This window comes from Acomys minous, assembly GCF_964271855.1.
Source record: "Acomys minous genome assembly, chromosome: 12".
NCBI lineage: Eukaryota > Metazoa > Chordata > Mammalia > Rodentia > Muridae > Acomys > Acomys minous.
In genome coordinates, this window is record NC_140493.1 from 22,503,299 (window position 1) to 22,518,806 (window position 15,508).

The window sequence follows — 15,508 nt, forward strand, 5'->3', positions numbered from 1 at the left end:
CTTGTGTAGCCTTGCCTGTTCAGGACTTGCTTTGTAGACCAGGCTGGCCTCGAACTCACAGAGATCTGCTTGCCTCTGCCTCCTGAGTGCTGGGATAACAGGCATGGACCACCTTGCCTAGCTGCATAATTCTTTTCTCAACACAAAAAGACGAATTGGAGAACCCCACACTAGCGGTCAATGTGCTTATAGGGTTGAGGCCATTGGAGAAATTCATTTCTATTTGTGTGGGGGCTAAAAGGGCACAGAATGTGTAGCCTCTTGAATTCACGCGGCAAGTGGTCACAGCTCTTCCTGCTCCACACACAGCTGACAGGCCACACAGGTCACACAGCATCCAGGGGTCACTGTCCCCAGTCCATTCAGGCTTGAGGGCATGGGTCAGGCTTGAGGGGAATGTCCTACCTTGCTGTGGGACTGCTGCTGTGATACAGCAGTGGCACCACAAGGCTCAGTTCACCAACGCTGCCATGCTGTTTGTTCTCTCAGGCAAAGTCTAGCAGGCAGCCTGTGGAAGCTTGAATGGGTATGGCCGCCATAGACTGTGTGTGTGTGTGTGTGTGTGTGTGTGTGTGTGTGTGTGTGTGTGTGTGTGTGTGTGTGTGAATGCTTGGCCCATAGGGGGCGGCACTATTAGGAGATGTGGCCTTCTTGGAGTAGGTGTGACCTTGTTGGAGGAAGTGTGTCACTGTCAGGGTGGGGCTTTGAGGTTTTACACCTACTCAGGCTACACCCGGTCTCCCTGATGCCTGTGCCTCAAAAACGTAGAACTCTCAGCTCCTCCAGCGCCATGTCTGCCTGCAGGCTGCCGTGCTTCCCACCACGATAATAGTGGACTAAACCTCTGAACTGTAAGCCAGCCCCAGTGAAATGTTGTCCTTTATAGGAGTTGCCTTGGTCACACTGTCTCTTCACAGCAATAGAACCCGAACTAAGATGCAGCCCATTCGGGCAGAGGCCTGCCCTGGACACTTGGGGTCTTCTGGAGTGGACGAAAGGTCTCCGTGAGGGAATAGCCAGGCAGAGGGTCTGTAGGAAGTCAACACACAGCTGCAGAAACTCTCTGTGACAGCCCTGGGGCTGAGGATGACGACTGAAGTCACTGCCAGTGTCCCCACAGTAGGGACTACATCACAGAGGTTGCTTCTAAGTTGATGTCAATGACCAGCAGGGCTTGTCCTTGTGGCTCTGGACTCCCCTGTCCCTCCTGGGGACATCCAGGCATGTCCCCAAGCTTAGGCTCTGGGCTTGTTCATTCTTCCCTGGGGGCTGTGTGCTTAGGAGGCATATCCCACACGGTTCACTATACTTCATATAAACTCTCAGAAGTTTCTCTTTTTTGGGGGGAGTGGTTCAAGACAGGGTTTCTCTGTGTAGCCCTGGCTTTCCTGGCCTTGCTTTGTAGACCAGGCTGGCCTTGAACACACTTGCCTCTGCCTCCAGAGCACTGGGATGAAAGGCGTGCAGCACCAAGCTTGGCCCGTAAGTTTCTCTTTTAGAACCGTCCCATGGCCAGTGAGATAGCTCAGTGGATGAAGGTTCTCCAAGCCTAACAACCTGAGTTCGATTCGCAGAACCCACACTGACGTGGAAGTTTCTGGTTTCTTTGAAGACTAATTGTGTCACGCGGTGTTTTGCTGAAAGACGTCCTGTGAGAGGGCGTGCACCATTTTGCTGGGAGCAGACATGTGAGAGGGCATGTGATGTTTGGAAGGGGTGTGAATGGAACCCCACAGACAGTGGGACAACAGTTTCGCGCTGCTAAGCCGCCGTGCAAGGCTTTGCTGGTCTCCGCTTTGCAGAGAGAAACGTTCCAGAGAAGTCCTCGTGGTACTCCGGCTGATCGTGGCCACTTCCGCTGACCCGTGTCCGCTCGGCAGAGCCTTGCTGTCTCTGCTAGATGGTGCCCCTTCTACGGATTCGTGTGGCTGTCTGGTGTTGGCTATTGGACTGGACTGCTGGTTTCTTGACAACACAGAGTGGAATTGGCCCAAGGAACTACGTCTAAACAGGTCCACAAACCCTTTTTCCTGTTAACATTCTTTCTCCCCTTCCTCTGGTCGAGGGGCTAGAAGTGAGGTTGACGTGTTTAAGGACCCTAAATGAAGTAGGTTTTGAAAAATCAAAGCCTGCACCACAGGAAGGGGAAAACTGAGTCCCTCAAGTTGTCCTTTGGCCTTCACGCATATGCACACAAATAAATAAATATAATTTAAAACAAAACAAACCTTCCACAGAGGTAGAGATGTAGTTCAGTAGCTAGGTTCTAGCCCAGCGTACGGCGGCACATGCCAATAATCCCTGTACCTCCCTGCAGAGGCAGGAGGATGAGAAGTTCCAAGCTCATCCTCAGATGCACAGACTGAGGCCAGCCTGGGCTACACACCCCAGACAGACAGACAGATGGACAGACCAGCAGACAAACTATCCCCAAAACTGTTGTCTCGGCAAGGACTGCACCCCCTTGATAATATGAGACGTTATCACTTACCCAAAGTCATCCCTGGAGACCCCAGAGAATGAGGAAGCAAAAAAAACAAAGGTTACATAACCCACAGCGGCAGATCGCCCTCCTCCAGCCAGGTGTCATGGCCCTGTGTGGGAACAGGACCACCAGGGTGCTGGCCAGGGCTGGGTGTGGGTACCACAGGGGCAGTGGCGGCCTCTGCAATCCTACTCTGGGCCCTGAACCAGAACTGGGTAAAGAATGCTTAGTAGGAGCTGGGCGTGGTGGCGCATGCCTTTAATCCCAGCACTCGGGAGGCAGAGGCAGGCGGATCGCTGTGAGTTCGAGGCCAGCCTGGTCTACAAAGTGAGTCCAGGACAGCCAAGGCTACACAGAGAAACCCTGTCTCGAAAGACCAAAAAAAAAAAAAAAAAAAAAAAAAAAGAATGCTCAGTGGATATGTAGACGGAGCCCAAGGTATGCCACCTCCAGCAGCCCCCAGTAGCCTCCAGCAGCCCCCATACCCCGGTTACTGCCTGGCCTTAATCTGAAATGAAAAATAATCTGGAGGAACAGCAGCACCCCCAAACACAGGACAGAAGCTGCAGAGGAGAGTTTGCCAGTGACCCTGGGAGAGCACAGACAGGACAGGTTCCAGAGAGTCTAGAGATGGAGAGCAGGTCAGAGAAAGCTGCTTCTCCCCTGGGGCCACAGAAAGAGGGGGGGCTGGTGAGGGTGGGGGAAGGGGCCCACTGGACCCAGAAGCTTTCCTGGAATTTCTCTGTAGTAACTCTGATGCTGGCCTTGAGCACCTGTCTGTCCCCCAAGGGAAGCTCTGGCTTTCTTGTGACAGATTGCATGGAAGAAATTCTTCAAGCCATACTGGTGGTGTAGAAGGTTCACGGATGTCCTAAATCACTACACACACACACACACACACACACACACACACACACACACACACACACACATTTGCACTCACACACATGTATACAACATGCACTTGTGCACTCACACACATATATACACATGCACTCCTATCATGCACATGCACGTACACATGCACACTTACACATACACACACAAACACATACTCAAATGCACACACACTCATGCATGCACTCTTGCACACATTTATGAGCACAGCTTGCTGTCCCAGCTTATGGTTTCTGCAGGAACTGTTTCCACTGTTGCATTTGCCTGTCTCCTACAATACACACCAAGGAGCCCATGCTACAGTAGACCTAATAAGCAGTATTTTCTCACCACTTGGAACCTCACTAGCAGCTCTGCCCCTGCCTCTGCCCCTGCCCCTGCCTCTGCCCCTGCCCCTGCCTCTGCCTCTGCCCCTGCCCCTGCCTCTGCCCCTGCCCCTGCTCCTGCCCCTGCCCCTGCCTCTGCCCCTGCCCCTGCCCCTGCCGCTGCCCCTGCCCCTGCCTCTGCCTCTGCCCCTGCCCCTGCCGCTGCCGCTGCCCCTGCCTCTGCCTCTGCCTCTGCCCCTGCCCCTGCAGCTGCCCCTGCCCCTGCCTCTGCTGCTGCCCCTGCCCCTGCCCCTGCCTCTACCCCTGCCGCTGCCCCTGCCCCTGCCCCTGCCCCTGCCTCTGCCTCTGCCCCTGCCCCTGCCCCTGCCTCTGTCTCTGCCCCTGCCCCTGCCTCTGCCCCTGCCCCTGTCCCTGCCTCTGCATGGAGCTTGCTGGGATAGATCCCTCTTGTTCTGGGTTTTCTCCCAGAGCCTCCTCACTGCACTCTAGCAAGGAACAAGCTCTCCTCCAGGCCTTGAAAGGCTCTGTGACTGGCCCTTCCTCACTCTCCAACTTTCACCTCCCATCCGGTCAGCTCTGGCTCCGCTGGCCCCCTTGGGTCTGCCTCAGGGCCTTTGTATTCATTATCCTTCTGCTTGGAGATCTCTTGCCCAGGTCCTCAGGTGAGGTATGGCTCCTCCAAAGTGCCCTTAACCACCCTGGAAGAAGGCCACACACACATACCTTGTCCTCTTCACCACACAACCCCATCCAGTCCCTTTAAAACACATGACCTAGCTGGGTGTGGTGGCACATGCCTTTAATCCCAGCATCGGGAGGCAGAGGCAGGTGGATCACTGTGAGTTCCAGGCCAGCCTGGTCTACAAAGCGAGTCCAGGACAGGTAAGGCTACACAGAGAAACTCTGTCTTGAAAAAAAAAAACAATAAAAAATAATAAAAATGAAATAAAACACATGCCCTGCCTGCGTGCACTGCCTGTGCCTTGCATGTTCAGTCTCTTTCTCCCACTCCGTAAGAATCTAATCTACCCCAGGGCCGGAATGATCTGTGTCTACCATGTCGCCAGCACTTAGAATCACATTAGACACATTGCATAGAAGATATTAGCTGCCTGGAGACTAGCGTCAAGCATTGTCTGGGGGAACTGGGGGCTCTGAGATTCCCCAGGGAGCTCATGATTTATAGGAGGTGACAAGTGACCAGACAGAATTCCTTCAAGTAACCAAAGGGAGGAGAGAAAGACTGGCCAGCTCCATCTGGAAGGACCAGACATGGCTTCCTGCAGGGGGTGACCCCACAGCTGAGTACTGGGAGATGCTTCACGCTGGTGATGGGGGTGGGCAGGGCTTCAGGGTCCTATCTGAAGGAGGGAGGAAGGCAGCTGCATAGACCTGGCAATATGAGCTTTTGGAGTCTGAGCAGCGAATGCAAAGGCCCTGAGGCAGGGACCTCTCAGTGATGCCCTAGAGATGGGTGTGCAGGTTAGGGAAAGCCCTGGCTTGTTCTAGAAATCCCTCATGGGTCACTGGGAAGCCTTCCCACGATTGACGTCTTGGCCTCTTCAACATGGAGCCTTTTTTTTTTCTTTTTTCTTTTTTCTTTTTTCTTTTTTCTTTTTTCTTTAAGACAGGGACTCTCTGTTGCAGGATATTTGATCCCATTGTGGTCCCTGAGATTGTGAACTGTAAAAAAAAGTATCTAGCCGGGCGTGGTGGCGCACGCCTTTAATCCCAGCACTCGGGAGGCAGAGGCAGGTGGATCGCTGTGAGTTCGAGGCCAGCCTGGTCTACAAAGTGAGTCTAGGACAGCCAAGGCTACACAGAGAGACCGTGTCCCGAAAAACCAAAAAAAAAAAAAAAAAAAAATCTATCTTTTGTTTGATGTGGCTCAGCTCTAACACACACCTTTAATCCAAGAGCTTTTTGTACACACAAGATTTAATGAAGTTAACCCTAGGTCAGGAGATGGAGCAAGATGCCAGCTGACAGGGATTAAAGAGTAGGAGGGACTTTGAGTTGAAGGGAATTTAAGACAGTGTGTAGAAGTAGAAGGAGCTTTAGCTCTTTAGCTCCTCAGCTCCTTGGCCTTTGGCTTTTTGGGCTTTTTGAGCTTTGACTTAGCAAGCCTTTGGCCTTCAGTTTTTGTCCCTTTCCTCCTGGGCTGTCAGCTGAGCTAGTGAGCCTTCTGGGGCTTTTCCATCAGGACGTGAGCTCAGTAGGAAGGTCAGCTGGGTGCTGTCTCTGCCTCTCTGAGGTAGCAGGTGTTCACCCCAGCATCTGGCTCCTGAGTCTTTATCGGTAAAATAGACATTTGGGTTTTTCTTTTAAAACAACATCTCACTGTGTAGCCTTGACTGTCCTGGACTCACTTTGTAGACCAGGCTTCAAACTCACAGAGATTCACCTGCCTCTACCTCTCAGAGTGCTGGGATTACAGGCCTGAGCCACCACACCCAGCCAACGTGAAGATTTTTAAACCAAGGAAAAAATTTGAACTTCATTTCCAAAAGACCCCCTCCGTCTAAATTGGTATCTCCCAAGTCCTTGCCCGGTTATGACCATATTCAGGCCTAATGCCAAACCATTCCAGTGCTGGCTTTCTAAAAATAGCCAGCCTTTCTTTAGGAGCACACAGTATCCTGGTATAGTCTTGTGGAAGACAGGACATGTTTTAGACTTTTTGTGTCTCACATTGGTCACCTGGATTCCCACCTGTAGTTTCATTGGTGGAGTTACATCCCAGGGCGGGGCAAGTCAGGTGGGAGGGGATGAGGACGAAGATGTAGACTGTGGGGCTGTTCATCCCTGCATTAAAGCAGAAGCCAGTGCTGTCTGCAGTGTCAGGGAGCATCACTACGTCTGCCTAGGATTATTTGGGGGAACTGAATTAGCCAATATTGTATGCATGTCAGGGCCACTTAGAGGAGTCCTTGAAGCATCTGGTGGGCCATGCGAAAGGTTAAGTGTGGTAGGTAGCATCATGTGGGAGGTCTCTGGAGTGGACCCAACACACTGACTTTCAGTGTAAGAAAACCATGGAAGTGCGTGTGGATGTAGTATGTGCTTTTGCAGGGCACTATCCTCGACAGGAAGAAACAAGACATGTTGGCTCTCAGTTGCACAGGGTTGTACTTCACCGTGATGAGGAAGGCAAAGCTGTGTAGCGCAGATGGTGGTCATGGGAGGTACGTGATGGAGGCTGCTTGCATCACAGGACCAGGAAGCAGAGAGCTAAGCCAGAACCGGAGGCCAGCCTGTCACTTCCATTTATTTATTTGTTTGTATGTATATGTATCTGTTTACCGCATGCATGTCGGTTGCCAACAGAGACCAGAAGAGGATGCTGGATCCCTTAAAACTTGAATTGTGGACAGTTGTGAGCTGCCATTTGGGGTGCTGAAAATTGAATTAGGGTCCTCAGGAGGAGTAGCTGGTGCTTCTAACCATTGAACCATCTCTTTCCAGCCCCCAAACTATAACTTTCTTTCTTTCCTTTTTTTTTTCACTTTTCTTTTGTTTTTTTTGGGGGGGTTGGTTATGTATGTTTGTGGTTTTATTTTGTTTTTGCTTTTTTTTTTTTTTTTTTGAGACAAGGTTTCTCTGTGTTAGCCTTGGCTGTCCTGGACTCACTTTGTAGACCAGGCTGGCCTTGAACTCACAGTGATCCACCTGCCTCTGCCTTCTGCATGCTGGGATTAGAGGCATATGCCACCATAACTACTTCCAAAAGTGAGGTTCTACATCCTAAAGCTTCCATGGCCCCCAAAATGGCACCATCGGCTAGAAGGCCAAACATGAACACGTGGGGAACGTGTCAAATTGAGATTATGTCAATACAGTGTGTGCGAGCATGTTTGTGTGTTGTGTGTATACCTTGAAACATGAATGGGCCTGGCACTTCCACATACTCCCAGCCCCACAGACCTGCCCCGGGCTGAATTCCAGATGCCTAGAAGCCAAATGCTGTGTCCTCACAACAGCTCCACAAGATAGGGGACTCTCCATTTCGCAAAGGAAGAAAAGAAGCTCAGACAACTCGCCATCTCCAGGCAGCATGGCTGGGTGCACCTCAGGCTCCGGCACCTGCTCAGGATCTTTCCACTTTGGGCTTCTAGGGCCCAGTGCAGAGAAAGAGGGGGGTTTGCAGTGAGGGTTTGACCAGCTTCTAAAAATCTCCTAGGTGACCCATCCACACATGCAACAAATACGAACTGAACACCTGCTGTTTCCGAGGTCCTGTGTTGGCAACAGTGATGGAGGGGGAGCCAGGCAGGCAAAGTCCCTGCCACCAGGAGCTTGGGGCCCGGTGAAGGAGTCAGATGTTAAATGTGGCAGGGAGTGTGGAGGGCTAGAGAGGGCATGTGGTAAGGTAAGGGGACAGAGAATGCCGGGAGCAGAAGAGATCTCCCTTACAGAAGGTGATCAGAGGAAACTGAAGAAGAGACACTTGGCCTGTGGTCCCTGTACTCAGGAGCTGAGGGGGTAACATTGCTTGGGCCCAGGAGTTTGAGACCAGCCGGAACAACATAGGAAGACTCCATTAAAGTAGGAGGAGCTTTGAAGAAAGTCCAGCAAGTAAAAGCACCTGCCAGGCAAGCCTGACAACCTGCGCTCATCCTTGGGACCCACACAAAAAGCTGATTTAGAGGCATGAATCTGTGATCTTGCTACTTATATAATGGGAATGGGAGGTCAAGATGGAAGAATGTTCTGAAAGCTGGAGAGCCAGCTACCTTGGAGTCCACAGAGCAAGCAGCCTCACATCAATAAGGAAGAGGAGGAGGAGGAGGAGGAGGAGGAGGAGGAGGAGGAGGAGGAGGAGGAGAGAGAATCAACTTTCAAAAGGTGCCCTCTGACCTCCACAAGGACATCACAGCATGCATGTCCACACACACACACACACACACACACACAGCGATAACAGCGGTTTAAATGGGAGGGGGGCGGGGAAGAGAGGTAACATTTGAGCAAAGACTAAAAGCAGGAAGGAGACTGTGAGACTGTGAGTCCTAGAAATGCCAGCTGCTACAGCCATGAAGTCTCACCAACATGGCTGCCTAAACATGAGCTGACCGAGGATGGCATCAACAGACATGACGGAGTGATGAGAGGAGTTCACGAGGCCTCAGCTCTAGATAAAGACCATAGACAAAGAGCTACAGGCAACAAAGAGAAGCTGAGTGTGGGAGAAATCACCCCCCCTTTGCCCCTCCCCCCAGAAGAGCAGGCCAATTGGTTACCCAAAACCAAATGCTTAGCCCTGGAAACATACATACAAGTAACACACACACACACACACACACACACACACACACACACACACACACACACTATTAAAGGAAAAGAGGCAAGGATTTGAAAGAAAAGAGAGGAGTTGCACATGGAAGGAGTTGGAGAGTGGAATGAAAAGAGGAAATAATGTAATTATATTATAATCTCAAAAAGAAAGAAGAAAACAAGGCAATGCACCCATCTGACGGGGCTATGCATGACATCTCACCCAGCCAACAAAGGGACGAGCACGTGCCAAGGGCCTGGGGTGAGTACCAGTTTGGAATCTGCAGAGCCTATAAAGGTGCCTGAGCTGAGGGGCTGAGAGATGGCCCAGCTGTTAAGAGCGCTGGCTGCTCTTCCAGAGGACCCAGGTTCAATTCCCAGCACCCACCTGGCAGCTCACATCCCTCCATAACTCCAGTTCCAAAGGATCCAGTGCCCTCTTCTGGCCTCTGGGGACACCAGAAGCGTGTGGTGCTCAGAGATACATGCAGGCAAAACACCCATCTACATGAAATATGATAATGCTTTGTAAGATGCATGGAGGGTCTCTGCCTACATGTTCTGGATCATTTTAACCCCCTCCCCTCCTCCCAAGGCCATGCCTGGAATACCGAAGCTCACAAAGACAGAAGTAGGAAGTGCCTGGGAGTTAGCATTCGTCTACTGCACCCCTGTAGTCTTGAACCAGTGAACTGCTGAGGACAACACTGATGTACTATGATGTACCAGGTCGCTTGGGGAATCAAGCTTGGGCCACTCTCTTCTTGAGCACGCCCTGGGTGATCCACACAATACACAGTGCAGCTAGCACGTAAATGAGAAACATAGCATCTTCACGTTCTCAGCGAGGGTGATGAGGGTGTGGTACCCTGCTGGGCTGGGTTGGCCCACCGGGTCACAGCCTGCATCATAGCCCTCACCACCAGTGCAGGACGAAGAGCCATGGGTTGCAGTTCTCCAGCGCAGGCACTGCTTTCCGTCGCTAGGAAGGGACATCTCACTCAGCAGTGAACTTGCCTTGGGACTTGGGACAATTCTTCCATGGAATAGACATTTTTTTTTTTTTTGGAGACAGGGTGTCTCTGCATAACCCTGGGTGTCCTAGAACTCACTCTGTAGCCCAGGATGGCCTTACAAACTCAGAGATTTACCTGCCTCTGCCTCCCAAGTGCTAGGTTAAAGGTATGTGACACCACTGCCTGGCCTCTTTCTTTTCTTTTCCTTTTTTAGTTTTGGTTTTTCGAGACAGGGTTTCTCTGTGTAGTCGTGCCTGTCCTGGATTTGCTTTGTAGACCAGGCTGGCCTCAAACTCACAGAGATCTGCCTGCCTCTGCCTCTCGTGTGCTGGGATTAAAGGTGTGTGTCACCATCACCTGACTCCTGGCCTCTTTCTTAACCTTCCTTCCTTTCTTTGTTTGTTTGTTTGTTTCTTTCTTTTTTGAGACCAGGTTTCTCTGTATATCTTTGGCTGTCCTGGACCCACTTTGTAGATCAGGCTGGCCTCAAACTCACAGAGATTCACCTGCTTCTGCCTCCCAAATGCTGGGATTACAGGCATGCACCACCACGCCCGACTGGCTCTCTTAATTTAAAAAAAATTTTTATTTGACTATTTTTCTGTGTGTGCATGTGCCATGCCTCACATGTGGAGGCCTGAGGATAGTCTATGGAAGACAGCTGTCTCCTTCTATCATGTGGGTCTTGGGGACCAAACTCAGGCCCTCAGGCTTGGCAATGAGCACTTCCGGTGATGTGCTGGCCACAGTTTAACTGCTGAACCTCGCTCAACGTCAGCAGGTCCAAGGGCATCTGCCACCCCAGACCGGCATGATAACACCAGATAAAACCCTCCTTCTCCTCTCTCATCCCCTTCTCTACCCCAGGTGCCCCTCCCACCCCCGGCATAGGGCGTTCCACACACCTGTTCTTTCACTTGTCTGGCAGACTTTAACTAAAGCACTCACACGCGCCAAAGGCTAAGGACACAGCACCCTCAGCTGAAGGTCACAAAGGAAGGGGCTCCAAAATACTGCCCCAGAGTCCTCACCATTTTTGGTTTTGTTGTTGTTGTTTTTGTTTTGTTTTTTGAGACGGGGTTTCTCTATGTTATCTTGGCTGTCCTAGCTCACTTTGTAGACCTGGCTGGCCTCAAACTCACAGCAATCCACCTGCCTCTGCCTCCCGAGTGCTGGGATTAAAGGCGTGTGCCCCTATGCCTGGCTTCCTTACCATTTTTAACATAAGCTATGTCCCAAAGTGGGACTTACTTGTGTTATTATAACCCTGAGTTATTATAATATATAATTATATATTATATGATATGTTATTATATGATGTTGATATTTTGTACTTATATTGATAATTATAATACACTATAATATATAATTGTAATATATAACAGCTACTTGTGTTATTTATAATAACCCTGTGCCTTAATTGACATTCTCTTGCTGTGAAGAGACACCACGACCAAGGCAACTAACTAAAGAAAGCATTTAATTGGGGGCTTGTTTACCGTTTCAGAGGGCGAGTCCATGTTTATCGCGGCAGGATGTATGGTGGCAGACAGGCATGGCGCTGGAGTAGTAGTTGAGAGTTTATATCTTATCCACAAGAAAGAGGCAGCGCAAGACCGGCCTAATACAAGCTTTTGATACCTCAAAGCCTACCCACGGAGACACACCTCCTCCAAGAAGGCCACACCTCCTAATCCACCAACTAGGGACTAGAGTCTGTAGGTCTGTTCTCATTCAAACAGCTACAGCTCCCTTCACCACGTGACCTGGTTGCTCCTCCCACTCAGGGGAGGGGCCTATTTTCTCATCTCTAAGTCGGCCACAACTTAGTGGCTGCACACAGTACTAGCTTACTACATATACACACCCATAAGTCAACAAAGTGGAGATTGTGTTCTCATCCCCTAGACTGCCATCAAGCTCAAGGGTCCTACACCAACCTCGGACCTTGGGGTTGCTTGGGATTGTAGGACAGAGGTCCTTATCTTAGAAGCCACGCCCCATCCCTGTCACTGACTCTCTTCTTCAAGGTCCGCAAGATGGCAGCTATGTTGTCTGGACCTCTCACATGACGAAGGCCTGACCAGGCTAACTTCCCTTTGAGCTGTTAAGAGTTAACTAGTTAGGGAGCTTAATCACATCTGCAAAATCGCTCTACTTTTCCCAGAGAACCCAGTGTGGGAGTGCAATCCCAGCCTGCTCCACAAGCTCTCCCCTCTTGTAAGGGGAGGGGATTGCACGGGATGTGTACACTAGGAACCGTGAGCTCATAGCTCGCTTTGACTGCGGGATGCATCACCAGAAGCGCTGTGTGACTTCTCCGGTTGGTTCTCCAGGGCTCCGGCAGCTGTGTGAGGGACCCTGAGCAAGCCCAGGGAAGGACAAAAGCTCACCGGGAGACAAGAGGACCACCCATCAGCTTTGCCCTCTCTCAGTGTAGTCACAGTGATGACCCTGGGCAAAACCAGGAAAGAAACCCCTCAGCTGGGCCCAGCTAACACTTAGAACAAGGAGAGGGAATGCATCTGACAACTTGCAGGCATACTAACGAGTTTCATGCTTTAGGTAAGACGGTGGTTCTCAACCTGTGGGCCGAGACTCCTGTTGTTTGTTGTTGTTGTTGTTGCGGTCCTGGAATGACTTTGTAGACCAGGCTGCTCTTGAACTCACATCAATCCACCTGCCTCTGCCTCCCGAGTGCTGGGATTAAAGGCGTGCGCCACCACGCCTGGCTTGCATATCAGATATTTACATTATGATTCATAACAGTAGAAAAATTACAGTTATGAAGTAGAAATGAAATAATTTTATGGTTGGAGGTTTTAATGATTAAAAAAATAAGATGCCAGGGGACTGGAGCGATGGCTCAGAGGTTAAGAGCACTGTCTGTTCTTCCAGAGGTCCTGAATTCAATTCCCAGCAACCACATGGTGGCTCACAACCATCTATAATGTGATCTGATGCCCTCTTTGGGTCTGCAGGTGTACATGTAAGCAGAACACTGTATATATAATAAATAAATAAATAAATAACTCTTGAAAATATAAGATGCCAGGCAACAGATATTATATGGAGAAGTTTATTATATGAGCATGAGGAAAGAAAGAAGACACCCCAGAAGAGAGAAAAAAACAAAGGAAGAGAGCGAGAAAGAGGTAAGAGATAAGAGAAGAGGTGAGAGAGGGGCGAGGTGGGTTTGTCCTTTTATATACTGGGCAGGGCCACAGCCAGTGGCAGGTAGGCCGTGACATCACAGGTAGACAGACTGGGGCAGAATCCTAACTGGGGGTGGGGGTGCAGCAGGCACCACAACACGAGGAACTCCAGTAAACGGTCACAGCATTAGGGAGGTTGAGAACCTCTGGGGTAAGAGGACTGCTACCTACGGACAGCAGCTCACACAGGCCGGGAGAGGAGTATTTTCCTTGTAACGAATCAAACATCAGAACAGCTTGTGAGAAGTGAGGGAAATCTCCACCAAAGGTTTGCTCCCTAGAACAAGATGATCTTCTCTAGGTGTTGATGAACACTGGATAGGCTTCTAGTGGGGCGCCTATACATTTTTCAATTTTTTTTGAATGAATTAAGACATCACAATTTGTCAGGGATGGTGGCTCATACCTGTAGTCCAAGAACTCAGGGAGGCAGAGGCAAGCATATTGCTATGAGTTCAAGGCCGGCCTGGTCTGCAAAGTGAGTCCAGGACAGCCCAGGCTACACAGAGGAACGCTGTCTTTAAAATAAAACAAAAGACATAACAATTCTCAGGCCAGGCGTGGTGGTGCACTGCTTTAATCCCAGCACTTGGGTGGCAGAGGCAGGTGGATCGCTGTGAGTTCAAGGCCACACTGGTCTACAAAGTGAGTCCAGGACAGCCAAGGCTATACAGAGAAACTCTGTCTCGTAAAACAAAACAAAACAAAAAAAAAAGAAAAAGAAAAATAGTCAACGATCAAAAGGTATTACAAACCACTGAAAATCAAGGTAAGGGGCTAGGAAGATGGCTCAGTCTGTAAAGTGCTGGCCACAGAAATATGAGGGTCTGATGTGGGTTCAGAGAACCCATGTATTCTAAGAACCAAGTAGTAAGCCCAGCATAGTAGTACAGGCTACAATTTCAACACTGGTGTGTGTGTGTGTGTGTGCGAGAGACACTGAGGATCTCTGGGGCTTGCTGGCTAGTCCAACTAATCAGCAAGCTTCGGTTCAGTTGAGAGAGTGATTGAGAACGACTCCTGGTGTCACCCTCGGGCTTCCACGTGCGTGTGCACTCACTCACACAAGAAAAAAGCAAAACAGAGAAGGAAAGGTCTAGAGAGTGGTCTGTGGACCGAGCGAGAAGGGACGGTGCTGATCCAATTAGATTCAGGTTGCTGCCTTGGAGGTGTTAGTTGGGGCCAGGGTAACAGAGGGGTCCTTTCGAAGAAGCAAGAAGGTGATCACCGGTGGTGAGGTGATGATAGGATTAAAGAGTTGAGCAACAAAGCCGTGGACCTAGAAGCATCTAGAAGCCAGCTAAGACCAGGAGCTAGCTGCCTCTTCAGGGTCCCTCAGCCGTGACTTCAGCTTAGTGACAGTGACTTGAGACTTCTACCTTCCAGAGTGCGTCTTATTAAGCTGCTAAATTTGGGGCTGTTTGTTACAGCAGCAACGTGAGGCTAATCTGCCTCTGCTGTGGAACTACCTGCATTGCGTGGCTGGCACCTTTCTCACTGGACTGCCTCTGGTTCCCTGAGGCTTCCACACCGGCCCACAAGGACTGTGCAGGTTCCAGTATGTGGTTCCAGGTCACCTTCTTCATCCTCCAGCCTCCTCAGCTTGCACGGTTGCACCAACATCCACACACTCAGCTTAACTGCTCGGCCACGCCCCCCCAGCAGCGCAGTTCTCGGCTCAGGTGGTGTTCACCTTGGGTTTGCCATCATGCCAGCTACGAGCATTTTATCAACAGCACAGAGATCTTGAGGGGGCAGACGGATTCCAGTCAACGTACTTTCTATACGTATCTGCGGGGTGCAGGGGGCTCGGAAGCTGAGAGACTCCTGGGTGGATTTGCACCTTTGAGAAATGGTGCTATAACAGAGGCTTGTACAACCCACCTCACACACCCTGGTCCTAATAAGCCAGACATGGAATCAAGAGACAGTCTTGACTGTCTCTTAAAAAGCCTGGGCCCCCTAATTCAGTCCAGCCCTAGACCACAGGTGAACAGGGCAAAACCTGTGTTAATGTCTAATCAATATCGCTAAGTGAGGAAGGCAACTCCAGTGTAAATAGTACAACCCTACAGTGCATAAACATTTAAATATAGAGGATGATATAAATGTATTCTACATGTGGATGATGATGATGATGATGGTGTGTGTGTGTGTGTGTGTGTTTGCGCGCACGCGCGCGAGTGCATATTTTTGCAGGCCTGAGGTTAGGGAAAGAACAGGGCTAGAAAATCCTAATGGTTTAATGCCTGTTATGGACTGTTCACTTTTCCTTTCCTTATCTGTACTTGT